Source organism: Sinocyclocheilus anshuiensis, unplaced genomic scaffold (assembly GCF_001515605.1).
Source record: "Sinocyclocheilus anshuiensis isolate Anshui unplaced genomic scaffold, SAMN03320099.WGS_v1.1 scaffold562, whole genome shotgun sequence".
In the NCBI taxonomy this organism is placed as follows: Eukaryota; Metazoa; Chordata; class Actinopteri; order Cypriniformes; family Cyprinidae; genus Sinocyclocheilus; species Sinocyclocheilus anshuiensis.
Genome location: NW_015544158.1, coordinates 1,098,080 through 1,118,102, shown reverse-complemented (window position 1 = coordinate 1,118,102; position 20,023 = coordinate 1,098,080).

Genomic DNA, 20,023 nt, shown 5'->3' with positions numbered 1-20,023 from the left:
CAGAACGCAAGTTTATAATGTACCGGATAACAATTATGGATAATTTTGATAGAGACTTCAACAACTTTATTAGATAAGAAGAATTTTTGTCGAAGAAGCCAAAACTCTTCCCATTCTATACCACTAAATATGTTATTCCAAAAACTCACACAAGCAGGTAAAGAAATCTGAGATCTGTTAATAATTGAACGAATGTCTTTGTTTGACATGGTATTGAGAAAACTTTGGTCAACAAATAAGTTAGTGTTATCAAAAAGAGGAGAGTCTAACGAACCTTTGGGGCCAGATTTTACTAAAGGTATAATACAATTGGGAATTGCACCAAACACAATGGCATATTCTCTTGGGGGGACTGGAAAAGAAAATTCTTGCATAAATTGTTCCTAATTAAAAAGGACACCACGATCATCTAAAAGTTGACTGACTAAAAGTAGTCAGGGTTTTTAGTCAATGAAATATTAGTCACATTTTCGTCATTCTGTGTAATGGTTAAACTGATAAAAAATATTTTTTTCTCAAAATTATAATCGTAATTATTGTTGTCATTTGAGAAATTTACTTTTGCATTTCAGGTATTGCACTTTCTCCAGTAAGCACAAATCAATAGAATGTGGACATATACATGGTGTATTTTACCTCATCTAGTGTACTGATTTATTATAGGCTTTTTATTATATAAATCAACACCAAAGACTTATGCAATCTCTCTGTCTACATTATGAAAACAGCTAAAACAAACGAAAAATATTATAACAGTTAAATTAATTAGTAATTCCACTAATTCCATAATTGCAATAGTCTATTTCTCTATTAAAACAACAGCGATTGAGTAAGTGTATTTATTCAGCGATCACAATCGCAAACAATATAGTGAGATCTCACGACAGAACACAGACCGGCTGAATGACACTTTCATTTAGATCGATCAACTCCAGCTTGTTTGTTTTTCAGATCATCTGCGGCGGCGCTTCCGCAATGAGGAGTAAGCGCTTGCGCATGGTTGCCAGATTGCTTAAAATAAGCAAACCATAACGGGAAGAAAATGTAGGCTTGTAACAGCGAAGCTCTGATTCGAGGATTAGAACTCTTGACATCTGGCAACCGCACTCATGAAAGCTCGCGTAGTAGAGGCGTGTAGAGCAGTCTGCAATAACATTTTGTCTCCTTTTTTGACGAAAATAAAAAGAGGATTTTGGCAAAAGTTTTTATATTTTTGAATACATTTTAGTCTCGTCTTATTTCGTTGATATAGTCTTAGTTATCGTTTATTGACCTTATTGTCGTCTTGTCTTCATGGGAAAAAAGCTGGTCAACGAACATTTTTCGTCATAGTCTTCGTTAACGAAATTAACACTAATGCAGACATAAGATGATATATTATTATAGTGATGCAAGGCTAGAAAGACCAAACAGGCCTTTTAGACCGCAATATAAACCACATTATTATATGCACAACATATTCCAATTTACATGCTGGGAGGGGAAAAGCTAAATTTATGGAAATATGGTGAGAGCAGATTTACCTGTACACTCTGAAAAAGGTACAAAACTGTCACTGTGGCTGTGCCCTTTCAAAAGGTACTATAGTGCTAATGTGTAGTTTTAGGTACCATTTAGGGGCTAAATGTACTAAAAACAGATAATAGTCTAAGAAACAGATTATAGTTCCACAATTAAAGTTTTCTAATATTTGACATCAAACAGTGAGTGTAATTCTGTGCTCGTCTTTTTAATATATCTCAAAGTCTAAAGACCACATTATGTTTTGTAACAGTGTAATAGATTGAAATGACAGAGCAGCATTTGTGCCAAATTATGGTGGACAGCTGTGAATAAGCCCATCTGTGTCACAATGGTGCTTCATTAAATCTTATGGTGGAATTACACACCTCATGTCTCCTCACTACTCATATACAGTACAGACAAAAAAAGTTATTATATATGTGAGAGAAATGAGTAAAATACATTTGAGGGACCATATAGAAGCTGAAAATATGAAAGCATCACATGACAGGTTGTTTGGGTGTGTGGAAAATAAAAATAACAAATACATAAAAAAAAAACCCAATTTAGTATGACATCCACTACTAAAATTACACTACTACTCAAAAATTAGGTTAATAGATAATTGAGAAGTAAAAAAAATAAAAAAATAAAACAAAAAATATACAATTTGCACAGTTTAGCTAAGCTACACATTTAGCCATCCAACTAAAAAATGTCAACGTTCCATGAATGATGGCTATAACAGTTTTGCTAATGTTTTGAACAGACCTGATAAAATTCTATTAACATTACTGGAAGAATGTTTGTTCATAAATTATTGTATATTGCACTTTATTTACAACTTAAAGTGAACATTGGTCAATAGCACAATTTAATATGGGCTTTCTTAAAGCCCACAGAAGAACATGAGGTCATTTGGAAAATGTAAATATAGCCCAAATATAGAGAATCACTATAATATAAAACAAACATGGGCAAACTCCATCCAACATCTGTCTGAAAGTCACCGAACATCCCACAAAAGAAAAGTTTGGCTCAAGTCCTTATTAGATCCCAAATATTAATATTATTTTCTGTAGTATGTTTCAAGAAATAAACGTACATTCAAAATCATGTTGTTTGTGTAAAGCTTCATCAGTGTTGTAATTCACTCAGCATGATCAAAAATCATAGCCATAAGTTCATCTGTGGTTCTTGTTGAGATTTTGTTGCGGCATTTTCCTTGAGTTTGTGCTGTTGGCAGTGCAGGTACACTATTATCATGCTTATTCCCTCCAGTGGCGAATCGTCAGGGGAGGCACAGCTTCCCCATAATTTTTAGGTGAAAATGGGAGGAGGACGATTTAATGTTAATAAAATTCACAATTAATTTCAGTTCATGTCTCAGAATGTGTATTTTTTGTTTGTAATTTCAGTTGTAATATCATAACGTGAAAGCGCCGCTTTTCTATCGCGAATGTGCCGAATCTGCTGATGTAATTACAACAGCTAGTTGATAGAGAAGGGGAGGGCGAGGCTGAGCGAGCGCTAAGCTCTCGTGCCTCCGTTGGTAAAAAAATTAGCCAATCACCATCGAGTGTTCACTTTCAGCGCTGAGGAGTGTTGAGAAAAGAACCCTCGCAAGGGAGGCTAGCCTCCCTTCTGAAATTAACCAATCATCACAGAGACGTAAATTACGTGATATTACTTTGAACGTCTGCCGCTGCGCTGATAATGTACCAAGTACTTATGATGAGTAGCGATATTGAATATTTGATTGCCAACAGATTTACGAAGCTGTCATTCAAACAGTACATATACAAATTTAGGGAAATCAGCCTAAGCTGGATATAGGAGGCACCTCTCTTTTAACACAGACTTTTAAGAAGGGATGGATGTTTGCTTCAAGTGATAGGCCAGGTAAGTGAAATTATATTATTTTGCTGTATGTATGTCGTTTTCTTTACGTTTTCTGACTAAAAGCAACCAAAAAGCCATTTTAAAGTGGTTAAGCAAATAATATAATAATAATAATCGGCAGGGATCCCAGACCAATACAATTAGTGTGCCTCCTCTATTTTAAAACCCACGAACCGCCACTGATTCCCTCAGGTCTGCCTTTAGAGTCAGAGCTGAATTGCTCATCAAGAAAAACCTATCCTGCCAAATTGGTCTCAGTTCAAATCTCATGTGGTCTGACTATCACAGCTCACATTATAGTTGAGTGTTGAGAATCTGCTATAAAAGACAACTACCTATCACAAAACTGTAGTGTTTAAAAACCCTGAAACTTCCTATTGAGAGAGGGCAGAAATAAAGACTAGAGAAATAAAGAAAAGAGGGTGTATCAATGGATGTCCATTGAAAATTTTTAATTAAACAAGAGGGACTAAGCAGTGAGCACATAGACAGGCATAAGAAATTATCTCATGGGAAAGCTGGTGAAGTTTTAATGAATTCTACTGGGCATCAGCTCAAGCTGTATTTTATGTGTTGTAACTTTGAACAGGTGGAAGTATTTTATATATTTTTTTGCCTTAAACTTACCTCATAGATGGCCTAGAAACCTTTTTCCAACTCTTGATTAGATTTGGATTACACTCCAAGAGAAAAAGGTACAAAAGCTGTCCCTGGGGTAGTACTCTTTCAAAAGTATACACCTTAGTTACTTATTTACCCCTAGGGGTAAATAAAGGGGTAAAATATTAGGCCTATGCTAAATGGTATGTACTAGTACCTTTTGAAAGAGTACCATCCCAGTGACAGCTTTTGTACAGATTTTAATGGGGTTTTTTTTTCTAAGAGTGTACTATTTGATTAACAAGAGGGACTAAGCAGTGAGCACATAGACAGGCATAAGAAATTATCTCATGGGAAAGCTGGTGAAGTTTTAATGAATTCTACTGGGCATCAGCTCAAGCTGTATTTTATGTGTTGTAACTTTGAACAGGTGGAAGTATTTTATATATTTTTTTGCCTTAAACTTACCTCATAGATGGCCTAGAAACCTTTTTCCAACTCTTGATTAGATTTGGATTACACTCCAAGAGAAAAAGGTACAAAAGCTGTCCCTGGGGTAGTACTCTTTCAAAAGTATACACCTTAGTTACTTATTTACCCCTAGGGGTAAATAAAGGGGTGAAATATTAGGCCTATGCTAAATGGTATGTACTAGTACCTTTTGAAAGAGTACCATCCCAGTGACAGCTTTTGTACAGATTTTAATGGGGGTTTTTTTTCTAAGAGTGTACTATTTGATTAAATTCCGATTAATTTGGGCATATTTTAATTCATTTTTGTAAATGTAACCAGCTCATAAGAGTACATTTTTTGTGATTTGGACTACACTGTTTTTGATTCACTAAAAAGGGTTACACTTTATTTTGATGGTCCCTTTTAGAAAATATGTTGACTATAACTTTTGCAACTACAGGTTAAGTAGAATTCAACTGTAGTCAGTAGAATGTCTGTTGGAGGATCATCAAAATGAAGTGTTAGCAGACATTAAGCAGACAGTCAATGACTAATTGACATGTAGTCGCAAAGTTACTTACAGTCAACAGAATGTCTAAAAATGAGATCACTCACGATGAGCTTAAATATGTTTATAAATGTTTTAAGTGTCATTAAAAATCATGCTAAAACAGACTGTTCCAAGATGTATTGATCTTGCAGTATGTTTTGCGTTGATGGTTGAGGCACACAGAACACAGCCTCAGGTACACCGGCGTGATGATGAATGTTTCAACTGAGGTTCAATTCCCACTGATGCTTATAATAAAACACTTGGTCGTTCTTATCGTTATAGCTTCATTTTCAAGGAGTGCTAATTAACGGAAATTGCCTGTGTCTGCTTGGCAGTGACTACTGTGTACAGTAATGGGGCACACTGACTGCTTTCTTATTGGGTATAATGTGCTATTAGCATAGATATAAATATGACAGAGGAGCGTGTGGGGAAATTGCTGCAGAGAGGGAAAAGCCCAGTTTTGAAGTCTGACTTGGCAGCCTAACAGATTATAATACAATTAAAACATGAGTCAACAAGCCTGATGTAGTCCTTCAAAGGAATAATTCTCTGTAGTGTTGGATCATGTTCACTTTGCATAATATCATGTATAGAGAATGTCCAATGGGGTCCAAAAAACTGAAATTACCTTTAAAATCAATTATCTTTCAAATAAAAATTGGTAAATAAAATATTTCATATTCTGAATATTTTTATATCACTAATTAAATAATCAAATTTGTGACACTGATCATGTGAACTCGTTTGTACAGATGGTCAGATGTTCTTGCTTCCACTGAGAGCATGATCATCAGCTTTTACACAAACTTGTGGAGTTCACGCAGCTTGAGTGCTGTTGTCCTCAACATCAAATTTTAAGAAATACAGAAATGTAATTAACTTTTTCACTCAAACTTTGATGCTGATAATACAGTTTAAAGAAAGAATATTACAATAATAATTAGAATAGCAGCACTATTGATCTCAGACTTTTGAATCCCACTTTAAATGTATTTTCAGTGATTAAGATTTTTACGATTTGTCCATCTTTTTATTTATAGTTGAACATAAGACATGAGAGAGACAAGCAACAGAGAGAGAGTGAGAACATCTATTGTTATTACAAAGACAGATTCATTGCTATTGAGAAGTCGATGTCATTTTCTCTTACCTTGAAAATGAAGTGTGCTTTGATATATGTGCTGCATGACTTTTTATTATTTATTTTCTTGACAAGGAAAAGGCCATATCAAAGTGTTTGCATTTAAAGACAATATGGCGACATTGCTTTCTTATTACATGAAACAACCTAACAAGTTCACTTTGTCATCTAAATATCGCAAATATTTTAAAACGAAGTGAGCGGTGTGACAGATGGTGCTGTGGAACATTATCACACAGTACCTCAGCACTTTACCCATGAGATCTTATTTCAGTAACAAATCGCCTGTTATAATCAAGAAAGCTGTTGAAAATGCACAGGGGCTTTGTCATGCTGAAGAATAAAAAAAAAGTTATGCATCACTTTATTTACTATGGGTGCATCTGGCATTGTAAAGCACATGGTAAATATGGGGGACACATACTTTTTACCACAGTGTATATATTTGTTAATGTTTGTCTTGAGATGTTTTCGTTGTATTTGTGGAGTGAATTAATGAAAAAGACGTGGCACAGGACGTAGAGACAAATGAACAGAAAACCATATTCCACATGCTGTTAAAGGTCTTAAAGTACAAGCAGGAAAAAGAGAACACTTCTATACCTCAACATAATATGTAACCTGCATGATGAATCATGCATACTTCTACTCTACCACGATTCCACTTTAGAAATTCAGCTGACTTTATATTGGCCTGATATTTCCAGTTGCAATTTAATATTGAGGTTGTTGTTTATTCATTTGTCTCTGGTTCAGAAACACCAGAATGTACAAATAACATACAATTGCACTTTCATAAAAAAAGTTATTAGGAAAAGTCTTTGTATGAATTAATCAACACCCATGTAGGAAAAACTAAATGTGTGAAGCTGAAGTGAGTCCTCTGAGATAAATTCAGCTCACAGCATTCATTTCTCTGTAGGTGTGATAGGAGAATGTGGTGTATCACCCATTCATTTTTACAAAGCTACAGTTATAGATTGAGTAAACATTTTGCATTAAATTACTTTTAGTTTATTGTTCTTTACATTGTGTAAAAAACCTTAAGCAGAAAACCTTTCCTAAAAGCTTTTGAAAAAACTCTTTAAATTCTAACGGAAATGTTGTAAAGCCTTATAAAACAAGATTTTTCTGTTTGTTTTATCATGCTAATGTGTGCTTAAATTTCAGGGGGGAAAAAATGTGTGAGAAATTCAGATTTAGCTAAATTTCAGCAACATTCACAAGAAATTCCTGATTGCGTTGATTTTTATTGAAATGCACTGGATTTTGTACACAAAAGTTTAAAGAACAATAGTAAATGTAAAATTCATAGTTATGACCACTTAGAAAAGAACTGTGGAATACCCTTACCAAAAAGAAGTATACTTCGTTTATTTTATTAAGTATACTTAAGTAAAGTTCAAGTATATTTTTAAGTATACTTTATGTAGTAAGTATACTTGTAGTATACTTGTAAGTGTACTATTTCAGTACTCCTTGGGACTAAATTGGCCGACTTTCTAGTATGTAAAAGTATACTTTTAACTAGTTTACATCTATGTTTTTAGTTTGTACTGCAACTATACTAAAAGTGAACTTATAGGTATACTGATAGTTTACTAATCAAATAATTGTAGCAGATTTAGTATACCTTGAAGTATAGCCTCAGTAAACTGCTAGTTTAGTAGTTTTATACTGCAAGTATACTCGTAAGTTTTCTTTAAGTGAACTTTACATCATACTTTAAGTATACTACTATGTCCCTATTTAGGTATTAATTTTTATATATTTTGTTATATGAATATCTGAACATACAAACATCAAAAGAAAGAACAGGGTATCTGTTTGTAAACAAAAACAATTTATTCATGCATTCTTTTTTATAAACACTTGAACGTGGGTAAGTTTTTTTTTTTTTTTAAAAAGAAAGAAAGAAATAGTGGTAGAACATTGCGTTAGCAGCACAAAAGGTTGTGGGTTCAATTTCCAGGGAACACACATACTGGTAAAAAATGTGTAGCCTGAATGCACTGTAAGTCGCTTTGGATAAAAGTGTCTGCTAAATGCATAAATTATTATTAATTATTAATTAAATAAACAACATTTTGATCAAAAAGCTGAAAAAAAATACTAAATTGGATTCAGACTAATAATTAAAATGTAGATGGAGTCGATCAACACCCCAAAGCTCGACAGTCATTAGCTCTTCATGGGTCGACATATTATTCCATTACGTTACACAGTTTTGATGCTGTTTTATGTCTGATTGTGTTAGAATACATGTGGAAGCATCTGTGGTTTTGGTTTCTTCTTCGCTTGTGTTTTGGAAATTCTGTACAGAAGGTGTGTAATAGCGCCCCCTACCTGATAACAATGGAACCATGGATTCCTGGAGCACAAGTATAGCTCAAATATAAGACTTTTTCTAAGTATAAGTCAAGTATACTTAATGTCATTTTAAGTATATTTCTGAGAAGTACATAAAAAGTAGACAAAGTATACTTCCTATTTTTAGTTTAAAAGAAGTATACTAATAGCACACTTGAATAAACTTATTTTTCGTAAGGGTAGTTGATTTAAATTTAGACCACTTGTAAGCTGTGCTTTTTATGGCTCTTATAACTCACTGCAGACTTACAATCTCTTGCATACAAAACTTCCAGGCAAGTGTGTTTTTGGCAGGTTGGAACCAAAATCTGCAGGATGTTGGCCCTCCAGGAGCAAGATTGGACACCCCTGCAGTAGGCTATTGCTATTACTGTTAATATTGTAGCAGTGTTTGTCTTGCTTCTAGACAGTTTTGTAGGCTACATTGTGGACTAGCAGAAGATTTAAGATAAATATATGTCACGTTCGCTGCTGTGAGGAAGCACGGAGCGAGGAACGAGGAGACAAGGAGTGCATCAACAACGAGACTTTAATTACATCCTGGGAACCAGGAAAACACACGTAGCAGGGGAGGTTGACATATACAATACCGGACGAAGAAAACTATGAACAGGACACACTATAAATACACAAGACTAGAGGATGGGATGACGAGACATTCCTGGAACTAATGAAATAATAATTGCACATGAAGGAAAACTAGGTCATGGAACACATGGGGAGCAAAACACAAAACACGGAACAGAGTCTGACATTACTCCCTCCTCCCGGAAGGCGCGACCTGCGCTGTAACAATTCCACCAGGGAGGGGGGTGGGAGCCCTGGAGGCTGGTGCAGGACTGGGATATGGGGAATACCTCCAGGGCGGATCAGGCAGTCCCGGGTGCCATGGCGGCACAGGGAGCTCAGGGGCCATTGCGGAGCAGGGAGCTCTGGAAGCCATGGCGGAGCAGGCAGCTCGGGGAGCCATGACGGAGCAGGCAGTTCGGGGCGCCATGGCGGATCAGGCAGTTCGGGGTGCCATGGCGGAGCAGGCAGACTAGGAAGCCATGGCGGAGCAGGCAGTCCAGGAGACCATGGCGGAACAGGGAGCTCGGGGAGCCATGGCAGAGCAGACAGTTCAGGAGGCCATGGCGGAGCAGGGAGCTCGGGGAGCCATGGCGGAGCAGACAGTTCAGGCCGGCGGGCTGGTTTTGGATCGGGGCTGGACGCTCTCCAGACACCGGGGGATCCCTTCCTTCCAGCTCAGTCCTGTGGTGTCTGGGAGGTCCACGGGGCGATAGCAATTGGCCCCGATCCTGAACAGAGAGTTTAGCATGGCGTCGTCCAGCGCTGTTTTCGTGACGATCCCGCAGAACTTCCACGCATACGCCACAAAGGGGAGATCTCTGCGGTCTAGGGCGGAGAAGCGAGCGGCTATTTCCATGCCGCGGGAAGAAAACAAGGGAAAACAAAAGACTTTTCAAAAGGAAAACAAAAACACGGGGAGAAGGGGCGCCGCTTACTGTTTGTTGGTCCAGTATTCTGTCACGTTCGCTACTGTGAGAGAGCGCGGAGCGAGAAACGAGGAGACGAGGAGTACATCAACAAGGATACTTTAATTACATCCTGGGAACCAGGAAAACACACGTAGCAGGGGAGGTTAACATATACAATACCAGACGAAGAAAACTATGAACAGGACACACTATAAATACACAAGACTAGTGGATGGGATGACGAGACACACCTGGAACTAATGAAACAATAATTGTACATGAGGGAAAACTAGGTCATGGAACACGTGGGGAGCAAAACATGGAACAGAGTCTGACAATATACAGTTATATAAGATTTAAGATAAATATACATTACAAACATTTGTCTGTCGCACAAATAGTGTGGGATGATTTACAAACTAGTTATATTTACAATTAGGAGTAAGCAACATATGGTAAAGTCCTGAAAAAAAAAAGTCTGTCTGGTTATTTTGATCATGCAGATTTTATGCATAACAAAATGCAAGGTGACAAAAGACCACTTGTAATCTGACTCTCTTTAACTCCCAGTCAGAACTGCATTGCTGGGTCTGGTAGAACTGACTTTTGATAGATTATGCAGAATGTAAATACAAAATGTCAAGAGCTTTCCATTGTGTGGGGTGAAGGGACATTTCCAGCACTAGTCTGGTGATTGTATGCAGAAATGTCAGAGCTCCCCAAGTGGTTTTCACCTTGTCAGTGACAACAACGGCTTCTGGAGAATGGAGACGAGATCAGCTCAGAACAGTCAGGCCAATGACATGGCCTTTGGAACTGGCATAGAGAGATTCATTCCACTCTTCCTGTTCTGTACACAGTCTATGCCACCAATCCCAACCAGTTTTCTTTTCTTTGCCTTTTTTAAGTGGAAGATGTGGGTAAAAAGACACCATAATGGAATAAAAAAGAAGGCAAGAGGGATAGAAATGGGGAAAAGAGAGGAGAGTAGTTTCCATAGCAACTCAGAGAGCAGTTGAACAGGAGAACAGTGCTGGCAGTCAGCCAACAGAAAGATTCAACTCAAATTGAATTGCTGCTCCTGCAATTCAGCCTAATTTGAAGAAGTCTCAATTAATCACAAATATGATGTTTTGGGAACCTCACAGTTGATGAACAGCTGGGATGAACTGTGTACCATGGGCGTCGCTAGGCCATTTTTAGGGGGGCTCTAGCCCCCCCTAAAATGACTACTCAGCCCCCCTAAAATTTTGCGATTAGCTCCATAAACTGTACACGAATTCGTGATCGCCTGTAGTAAAACAGTAACATTTTGTGTGTGTACAGTAAACAGGTGTGTGTGACTGCACTTTTTGGTATATAAAGTTAAACATTTTTTATTTTATATATATATATATATACCACAATATACTATAACAACCCCCCCACCCCATCCCTTCCCTAGACAGCTTAGTTGCAACAAAATAGCGTAGTGTCTGGCAAAATGAAACAATCTTATTACATCTTTTCAAGGCATAGACCCATTGCATACCACTACATAGTGATGATAATAATAGTATTATTATTACAATAATATTATTACAGTATGAATATATAAGACAAAAAGAGAGGGGGAAAAAAACAAAAAAAACAACAATTTAGCCATTCTGTGAGACAAATTACACTGAGGTCAAAACATCAAATACATCATCACAAAAAGGAAGATTGGCGACCTTTAATAAATCCCGTTTGATCGTCTGAAATTATTGAGGGAAGGACACATTCTAAACAAAATGCTAGCACTTTAGCTAATATTTTAATGTCAGTATTTAAAAGATATATGGCGCGATATGATTCACACTGGGTAGGATCTTTATCTTTTTTAAGAAGGAGTAAAATGGATGCTTGTGAAAAAGTTGGAGGCAGGGAGCCTGCCTCCAATACATATAAGGAGAGTAAAAATCAACAGCTGGGTAATTCTTTCAGGTTTTTAAAATATGACAAAATGGGTTCCCATTTTGAGTAAAACCTGTCCACAGATCCCCTCAGTGTAAATTTTATCTTTTATAATTTTAAAAAGAACATCACATCTCCCAGACAATCTGTCACAGAAGGAGGGGTAGGGGATTTCCAACTCCACAAAATTCTTCTGTGGGCCAATAAAGAAGTGTAAGCAATAATGTCCCTCTGGGTTGCAGTTAAAGTAATGATTACAGTGTCACTGGGAGTTCCGAAAAATACCTATTGAAGGACAAGGCCGCAATGTCACCCCAAAGGCATCACTGATAGTTTTAAAAACCAATGCCTAGTAATTATTTAGAGAGGAGCACGACCAAAATGTATGCGTCAAACTGGCTGGGGAAAAAGAGCATCTGTCACAGGCTGCATCTAACCCAGGATGTAAATAATGCTGCCAGCCAACCCTCCCACCCCCCAACCAAAACAGGAAATGAACATTATAATTCCTAGATCTAATTCCCCAACAGAGGATGATCGCAGATAAAACAAAGACAAACAAAAAAAAACTTCCAAAGTATGCGAACTAACAACAAATAGAGTCGTATACAAAGTGGGTGTAGCCCCCTTATAAAAGAAGTTCAGAAACAAAAATTGTCAACAATTGTGTACGTTATCCGGCTTTGAAAATAAATAAATAAGTAAATAAAAATAAATAAAACACAGAACGGAAAGACAATAATGTAATGACCATTAGGGTCACAGATTGTGTCAGAAGGAATAAATTGTACTCTCTTATTAATAAAAATTGCCACACCTCTTGATCTACTGTTAAATTTGGAATGAAAAATTTGACTAACCCATATCTTACGAATTCTATTGTGATCTTCCAGTCTTAAATGTGTTTCTTGTAAAAACAATATATCTGGTTTGAAAGATTTAAGATGGGAGAAAACTTTAGCTCTTTTAACAGGACCATTTAATCCCCTGACATTCCATGTCATCAGCCTCACAGGATGACCTCCATACTCATCACGTATTTCATCTGAGTGGTACAGAAATTAGAAGCATGCAGGGGTTCCAAACTGAAACAAATTGTAATCATGAATTGTAAATAACAAAAATAAGATACCAGACCTAGAAACCAGAGGTAAATAATGCTGCCAGCCAACCCTCCCACCCCCGAACCAAAACAGGAAATGAACATTATAATTCCTAGATCTAATTCCCCAACAGAGGATGATCGCAGATAAAACAAAGACAAACGAAAAAAACTTCCAAAGTATGCGAACTAACAACAAACAGAGTCGTATACAAAGTGGGTGTAGCCCCCTTATAAAAGAAGTTCAGAAACAAAAATTGTCAACAATTGTGTACGTTATCCGGCTTTGAAAATAAATAAATAAGTAAATAAAAATAAAACACAGAATGGAGTGTGCAATTATACTCATAAGTCCAGTTCAACCTCGGGTTTTGCACATACGATATAAAACTAACAAAGTTTTCTATTTCTTACCCGAGGGAGAGAAAGGAACGTCTTTGCGCGTTATTCTTAACCCCAGTGAGTACGGTAGAACTCATTGGTTTCCTCTGACGTGCCGAAGAAGTGTGTTTTCCCTTCGTGAGTAACACGGAGCCTTGCAGGGTACAAGAGACCGAATCTGACTCCCTTCTCGTATAGCCGAGACTTCACATCTTTAAACGCCGCTCGCTTTTTCCCTAGCTCAGCGCTGAAATCGTCGTGGAAAAACACCGTGTCCGTGAAAGAGCAATTCCCGCTGTTGCCTACTGAATCTAGGGATGCGATGCTTGTCCTGGAAGAAGTGAAAAAGAACCAGAAACACTCTGGGTTTGGTCTGCTTGGCCTTTGCATCGTTGGTTGGGTTGGGTCCGACTCGGTGTGCATGAGAAAGAACAAGAGGATTCGTAAAGAAGTCCTTCCCCAGTACTTCCTCAAAAAATTCAGTCATAAATTTAATCGGGTCTGATCCTTTCAACTTTTCAGGGATGCCCACCACTCTCATGTTAGATCTCCGTGATCGATTTTCGAGTTCATCCAGCTTTTCCTTCAGAAACACGTTTTCTCTTTCCGTAGCGCGTCCATTGAAACCTCGACATTCGCCAGCCTGTCACTGTAGTCATTTAGTCCATCTTCAACCTCGCGAAGTCGTTGGTCATGAGCTTCGTAATATGATTTCACTTGTTCCAATGTCGCGTTCACAGGTGACAGTGCACCAGCCAGTTCTGTTTTTAAAAGTGAGTGAACTACTTGCGTCATGCCGGAAAGGAGCGCTGACTGGAGTTTTTCGAGATCTTCAGGTAAAGCCGTTAGGCCCTCAGAGGGTGGTGATATTTCGTCGGCCTTGCTCGAAGAAGCTTCGCCGTCTCTGTCACCAGTTTTATTCCGAAGTTGCTTTCTATTCGCCATTTTTGTTCCACCGTGACTTCACGTAGTATCAGCTACCAGATAATCGATTGTATTGAATATATATCGAAAAAATAACAACCAAATTAACAAAAGAGGTCGGGAGCTACACTCGCGTGCGTCTACTCACGCCATGCTTAAGCCGGAAGTCCTCGACAGTCAACCCTTGAACGTGGCTCACAGATTAACTGTTCAGCAAACCATTCCCCTCCAGTCTGGAAAAACAGGAGTGTCACCAGTAAAAGACCTTGTCACAGTAAACAGCATTATGAGTTAAAGCTGACGACTTAAGATTTTAAGAACCACACAGGGATGTGTTTAGAGCTTCACACAGCAGACCCACACTCATGCATTTCACACCTGCTATTTAAAAAGCTGTAGCACAATGGCATCAGCAAAAACATTTATACTTATACTCCCCATTCTAAAGCTTACTGCAAACACTGAAGATTGCTGAACTAGACAGGTGCAATTTGTCTTCTTAATTGTAATTTGCTGGAGCAGGAATGTGTTATTAGTGAATATATTTAAGTGAGGGGAGATGAATTGTTTAAGGTAGAGATCATATAGTTTTATTGTTCACCTAGTTGGAAACATAAGTAAGATTGATTATCATAATGCAAATACCAATTATCAAGGCAGGACAGCAATTTGTGTTGTAGAACTTTTATACTATCTTTTTAAAGATGGTATATCATCCTTTTAAAGTAGCCTAGTTAGTTACACTACAAACATAGACTGAAGCTTTTTAAATATATTACAATCCAATTATATCACTTTCAATTATAATAATAATCAAACCCATATTTTCTAAGTTGTGAGTCAATGGCCAAGTATACGGTTACCCATACTCGGAATTTGTCCTCTGCATTTCACCCATCGAAGTGCACACACACACAGCAGTGAGTACTGAACACACACACAAACACACCGTGGACACACACTCAGAGCATAATTTCTGGCACAAGATGAACTATTAAAAAGACACGCAATGTTGCACAAGAGTAGAATCAGTGAATCTTATTTATTTATTTATTTATTTTTAATTATTCATTAGAATGAACTGTGCTAACAAACCGTTTCACTAGAATGAATCAGACTGGCCAGAACTATACCGTATGAGAGATGGCTGTTTAGGTTGGACAAAATTGATTGCTTTTATAGTTCAGTAAACAAGGCAATATTAGGTAACATACATTTCAGGCACAATATTCTGCATGTTTTATTCTATATCCAAATGAAGCTAAAGCAGGAACAACCGCTGTGTCTCCGAGGATCACACACAAGTGATGTTTCATTCCTGAAAGATTCAGGGTTTGTAAACAAATCGGTTGCATGAATGGTTCACTGACTCGCTCTTTAATGCAGCCACTTACCGCCAACTTAATGGCGAATCCATGTAACTCACAAAAAGAGTCACTGAAAACATAGAACAAGAAAAAAAAACTATAGCCTATTATGTATTATAGGGTTAAAAATAACCTAGGGGTCCCATGGGCATTCAAAAATAATAAAGGGACATGTAAATGTTTTTTTTTTTGCCCGCCATATACCTGTTTGCCATTGTTTGACCCTGCCTGTTTACCACGTCTCTTTAATAAAGCCTGCAGATGGATCCACACGTCTCACGTCTCGTCAGCCCCGTTACAATTATTATTATTATCAATAATTAAAACGGTAGAGTACATCCACATTTTTTGATCTAAAGTGCCTAAATGTCAAAATTAGTACAATATATTTGTTGAAATATTGTAATACTGAACACACTATTGAATTATTAGGCTGTGACTATTTTTTTGTGTGTGTGTGTGTTGCTGTCTCTAGCTCCCTCCCTCCCTGTACAATAAATCCATGTGAATATCTGTTTCTAGTTTTTTTAATGTAGCCTAACTTTACAATCGATATTGATGTCCTTCCGTAAGGCAAGCGCAAAAAACATAATGATATTACATGTCAGAAACGTTATCAACGCTATCAAAAACAGCAGCATTTAACACTAGTACACAGATCTGTAGAAAAAGTAGGTTACAGAATGAAATGAAATATGCAAATACTAGTGTTTGCTATTTCAATCAGTATAGTAATTCAATTTGCACAAAGTCATGCTAAAAACATCCATACGAGCACTAGACAAAGTTATCATCTATATAGCAATGGTTATTAATGAAAACACAATTGCTGGGTTTGTCCCTATTTTACCCAGCACTGGGTTGTATTTAACCCAGCATTTTTTAGAGTGTAGTCCTAATATGTATTGTTCCATGAATAATAAACAACTGATAAAATGATCCACCCCTAACCTATAGTAAAGTAATAACAAATTTTGATGCAATAAATATGGTATAATTTAACAATGTTCATCCCGCCAAAACAGAGAAAACATCTTTCACAAACATCTACATGTCTGTCTCTTTTAAAGTGTTTAGTGTATATAATGAGCTGTATTTGTAGGGGTTATTATCACAATTCTTAACCCCACTCCAGACCTCACTAATTTTCAAACCCTGGTTATTTTCTCGAGTATTTTCTTTCTGTGATACTTCACCATGCTTGTTATGTTTTGCCTTGTGGAACCTGTGGAATTTGTCATGTAACATACGATTTTAAACATCTACAATCAGTCCCTCCTCATCCATGTTTGATGTTTAATCTGGATGAATTGCGGCACTTTGGTCCAAAGGTTTTTCAGTGTGGGCGAGGCTAACAAACGCAGTAGAAATAGAAAGCAAGGGCCCGAGTCGACAAAATGTAGTTAGGAGAAAACTACTCTACTCTAAACAAAGTTATTTTAAAAATCCCACTGAAGTTGACAAGTCAAATATATAGCCAAATCAAGATATGGGACAGGTGAAGTTTATCAAAGTAAAAATTCTTGTTTTTATCTCTTATACAAATTCAACTTGCTAAACCCAGAATGGAGAACGCAGCTGGACCTGAGAGAGATATCCATAAACTTTTGGTTTTGTTTCATGACAAGCTTCAATTAAGTATAATGGAAATGCTAACAGATAGAGTTCTCCAGGAATTACATGGCCTCCTTGAAAATCTATTTTATTTGTCATTGTGCACTTTTCTTAATATTAAATTAATATCTCTGACTTGAATAAAATCACTAGGACTGCTGTCTCTGCAGTATTTTAATCCCCAGTCTGAACATTTTTTAAACCATCAGGCCTATTGATTGCTCCGCAAATATTACTCAAATATTACTCCCCACTTCAAAATCCAGGCTGACTCTGTAATCTCATAATGCTCTGACATTGTCAGCATGTTCAGCTGGTAAACTTTAGGCAGGCATGCTTTTATTCACTCTTGTTCTCTGCTGAATTATTCTCATTGCTTTATCTACTGTGTTCAGAGTCAGAGTTTGAAAGCCCAGTGCTCTATTTACCAAAGGAATATTTTTTGGAATATTTCACCTGTCACCAAATAGATGCAAACAAACAAAAGTCACAGTTGTCAGAGGAGCTATACCATAGCAACGGTGCTCACATGCTTTCCATAGATCCTTTTCACATTTTTGGATTTGGAACAACAAATAATCTAAAGCAGGATAAACTGCTATGTCAGTATATGGGAGATCATAGCAAGTACAAGACAAACTGAGTAACACAATAATATAACATACAAGACAAACTTCAACAGATTGCCCTGTGAAAATTGTATTTACATTTACATGTAATCAATTATCATGCATTTAAAATTGCTTTTAAAAAGGCGCAAATTCTTCCATTCCTAAAGTCATTGTATAATTGGTACACTACCAGCACACCTAGAAAATTAGAAACCTGGCCTGTTCAAAAAAGGGAAAATGCATTTTCTTGTGGCATGTTGGCAATGAACATCACTCTGTAATATCAATGAATTGTACACTTCTGTTTGTCCTTTGACATAGAAACCCATCAACAGAAAACCAATTATCCACCCACTGATGCTGATGCTAATGACTGAAAACTAAATGAGACAGTCTGACACATAACTCATCCTGATTGATGTTGATCATTTTTCTCTGATGATCAGGAGGGTCTCACCTGCTGCTAGATCTAATTCAGGCTAAAAACATCTAACTAATGGAGCGGGACGTAATTGCTTCCAAATGAAAAGCAGAGCAGCAACAGGCCATTCACATTAGAAGTCAAAAGACATGAATGTATTTATTAAGACAATCTTTTATGCCTAATGATATGCATTTATACATTATTATATTTGCATGGTTCTTCCGTTTGCAGCAGTGGATATTGTTTTAAAGTGGTTTTTCACCACTCTGCTCTTTAATTTTCAATGTTCAGCCTTCACTATACTGCTTTATTGTTTGCTTGAGATTGTTATTGTCCTCATGAGCATTTCTGCTCCTCCAGCTTCTTTTTTCACATCGATTACTTCGGTTTCTTTGTGAATCTGCCAATCCAATCCCTGGGGCAATGTCACGATTTGTTAATTTAGATTAATCCACTCTATTTCAGCAATGTTCTTTTTTTTTCCAGGAGGCTTGACCCTTCGTGAGTATTCTGTTTGATGCTGCAGTGTTTCGGTTCATCATGTGAATATCCCTGGAATGGTTTTACAGAGAGTGCAGATCAAACTTAATTTTACTCTCTTTCCTGAGGGTGCACAGCGCATTTACAATGAGATTTGTACTCTGGATGTATTTTGCTCTCCTCTGGGCTCCTCTCAAAGAGGCCTCAACCCGCTGATGAAAAACAATCCGATGTTTCTTCTGAGAGGAGCATTTAGCATGAAATTGTTGTCAGACAGCAGTGGACAGAAAGTGGTCTGGCGTCACCTGTCCAGTCCTGACTGGAGCTTGAAATTAATACTTTTAATGACTGATTAAGAAACAAATGATCAATGGTATGTTTCATGGGAGTAGAATGACTGGGCTTAGGCTACGTCTACATTAATCCAGATACATTTAAATATAACATTTATATGTTATATTAGCAAGGTAGCTTGCTTGATTTTTGTTTGAATTGAACCACAAACTTTCTACTTATCAGGCCTGTGATTTACTCACTAACTCCACGTCAAGAAATTGATCGCAGATGGCACACAGGTATGTGACACACTAGCAGCCACAAGAGCTCTTATGCACATGAGAAAGTGTTCTCTTAAAACTGGGGGGACAAATGCTTCAATCAAATGCATTCCAATAATGAAAGCTAATTAGAGCCTATTAGCCATTGTGCATTCTGTCGTGCATGGATGATTACAACTAAATATGAGAATTCACAGATGATACTGTCGTCTATTCTGAGCGCAAACGCAAAATGGTTGAAACTGCATTAACTAGCTACAGTATATTTATACATATACAGTATGTTTACAACTCAAAAAGCTTTCAACAACATTTTCCATGTGCATGCAAAAGTTTAAAAGAATCATAAAACAACAAATGGAGCAAGGGAACGGTTTTCAGTGGGTCAAATCAACATATACAGGTGCATCTCAATAAATTAGAATGTCGTGGAAAAGTTCATTTATTTCATTAATTCAACTCAAATTGTGAAACTCCTGTATTAAATAAATTCAATGCACACAGACTGAAGTAGTTTAAGTCTTTGGTTCTTTTAATTGTGATGATTTTGGCTCACATTTAACAAAAACCCACCAATTCACTATCTCAACAAATTAGAATACTTCATAAGACCAATAAAAAAAAA